The sequence below is a fragment of the Terrapene carolina genome, unplaced genomic scaffold (genome assembly GCF_002925995.2).
Source record: "Terrapene carolina triunguis isolate 2854851 unplaced genomic scaffold, T_m_triunguis-2.0 Scaffold517, whole genome shotgun sequence".
NCBI classification, from domain to species: domain Eukaryota; kingdom Metazoa; phylum Chordata; order Testudines; family Emydidae; genus Terrapene; species Terrapene triunguis.
In genome coordinates this window covers 2,405,829-2,408,490 of record NW_020664868.1, presented here as the reverse complement: position 1 = coordinate 2,408,490, position 2,662 = coordinate 2,405,829, and positions in this window count along the sequence as shown.

The following is a 2,662-nucleotide window of genomic DNA, read 5'->3' as shown; positions in this document are numbered from 1 at the left end:
TTGAGGGGGGGTCACCCCCTAGTTATGAGGCTTGGGTTCGGTGGGCAAGGGAGACAGGGACTCTGGGTCCATCCATCTAACTTGGCACCCCCAAATCCAGACCAACGGGCCCATCAGACTGGTATCACCCCCTCCCTTCTGCCCCGGCTCCGGCCAGAGGGGCATCTACTTCACAGTCACTCCCAGGGGACCACCGGCGGGGTGGGGGGAGGGCTATGGGTGGGCAAGCCCAGGAGAAAAGGACTCAGCACGTTAATGGTTAAAATCCCCCGTGGTTAGAGCAAGGCGGGCTGGGATCAGGTCTCCTGGGTTCTCCTTCTGGGTCTGGGAAGGAAGTTGAGCTGAATAGTTTTAAGTTGGGGGTGGGTAAGTGGGGGTCAGGACTCCTGGGTTCTATTCCCAGCTCTGGGAGGGGAGTGGGCTCCAGTGGTTAGAGCAGGAGATCACCTAGACCCTCACCACTCCTCTTCCAGAGCTGGGGTAGAACCCAGAAGTCCTGACTCCCCGCCCCCCCCCCCGCTCCAACTACTGGACCCCACTCCCCTTCCAGAGCTGGGGATAGAACCCAGGAGTCCTGACTCCCAGAATGCCCTGCTCTAACCACTGGATGACGCTGCCTCCCAGGACTTTCTTCCCAACCCTGCAGCAGCAGCTGCACCGGGGACGCGGCAGGGCGGGGCTGGGTGCTGTTTGTGACCGTTGCTTGAACGATTCTACAACGGCGGGTGCCAGGCGCCGCGGAGTCATGGGATGGGAATACCCGAGCTGGCAGCTGTTGGCCAGGAGGGGAAGCGGTGGGGAAGGAAGGGGATGGAGGGGGGAGAAGCTACGTGGAGGGGGAATGTGGGGTCGGTGGCACAGACGGGTTGTAATAAATTATTTTGCCTAGAAACGTTGCCCACCGATGCCAGGGGAGAGGGCACTGGGGTTTGCATCATCAACTGTATTTTCAGGCTCGCGGTGAAAGAGCTCTTGAGAAAGAGTCTGGGGTGTGTGTATGTGCATGCGTGTGCACATGCGTGTGCTTTCCCCTCCCAACAGCCCCCGCTCCATGTCCCAGCTGGGAGCGGCTCGATGCAGGACGCTCAACCCCTGTGCATGCTTTTATAACGCCAGAGAGGCAGGATGGCCCAGGCTTTGGGGTGCCAGTCAGGGACTTAGAAGACCCAGATTCAATCAGCGGCTCTGCCACAGACTCTCTCCATGCCCTTAAGCAAGTCACTTAGCTGTGCCGTGCCTCAGTTTCCCCCAGCTGTGCAATGGGGGGTGGAGGGATAGCTCAGTGGTTTGAGCATTGGCCTGCTAAACCCAGGGTTGCGAGTTCAATCCTTGAGGGGGCCATTTAGGGAACTGGGGTAAAAATCTGTCTGGGGATTGGTCCTGCTTTGAGCAGAGGGTTGGACTAGATACTTCCTGAGGTCTCTTCCAACCCTGATATTCTATGATAGCGCAGCTCTGCCACACAGGGAGGATAAAGACAACAGCAACAGGGGCCACTCAGCCCCCGGGGCACACTGGGATACGATTTGCTCCTGCCTTGCCCCTCATGCCGTCGCTGGCACCTCTGGGAATTGGGCACCAAAGACACCTGGCTTTGACCTGGAAGTGTTTTGTGCCCGTTTTGCCCTGGTGTAACACCTGATTTACTGGCCCTTGGCAAAGCTCCACCGGAGTCAATGGCATTTTTCCATTGCAATTAGATGCCTGCGGCTGGCCTGTGCCCACTGACTTGGGCTCCGGGGCTGTTTTATTGCGGTGTAGACATTGTGACTCGGGCTGCAGCCCAGGCTCTGGGACCCACCCCCCTCCCGGGGTCCCAGCCTGAGCTCCAGCCCAAAAAACGTCGACACTGTGATTTGATAGTCCCCCCCGCCCCCCGAGGCCCGTGCCAGCTGACACAGGCCAGCCCTGGGCGTTCTCTTGCAGTGTAGATGTACCCAGTGGGGCCAAATCCCTAGTTGGGGTTGATCGGCCGTAGCTCCATTGGAGTCACTGGGGCCAGACCCCCAGCTGGGGTAAGCCGGCCTGGCATGGATATCAAAGGAGCGACACTGATCTACACCAGCAGAGGACAATAGTGCCTTTAAATGTGGGCAGGAGAACATGTAGGGCCCATACAGATCTCTGAGAGTTTTTAAGGGGTAACGCACAGCTGCCCCCGCTCTACTGGGGGTATGGGTAGCTAAATTTTCCCGGCTACACCGGAGTTAGAACACACCATCCCCAGGTCCAGGCAGCCCCATTGTTCTGGCTGAAGGAGACTCTCCATTTGCAGTATAGGGGGACTGGCACACAGAGGCACAGCTCTGGTTCCATCCAGAAGAAGGCAGCGGTCCACAGACACGCCAGCCAGCTTACTGCAAGCGGCTTCCCATCCAAAAAGCCTGAAACGCTTTACAAAGAGAGGGACCCACCCCATTTACAGGTGGGCAAACTGAGGCACAGAATGGGGGAAATGACATGGTAAGGGTCACACTCCAGCTCCAGGAAGAGAACTCGGCAGTCCTGACTCCCAACGCTCCTGCTCTAACCACTACAGCCCACACCCCTCCCACAACTGGGGAGAGAACCCAGGGGTCCAGGCTCCCAGCCCCCCTGCTCTAACCACTAGACCTCACTCCCCTCCCAGAGCTGGGGAGAGAACCCAGGAGTCCTGGCTCCC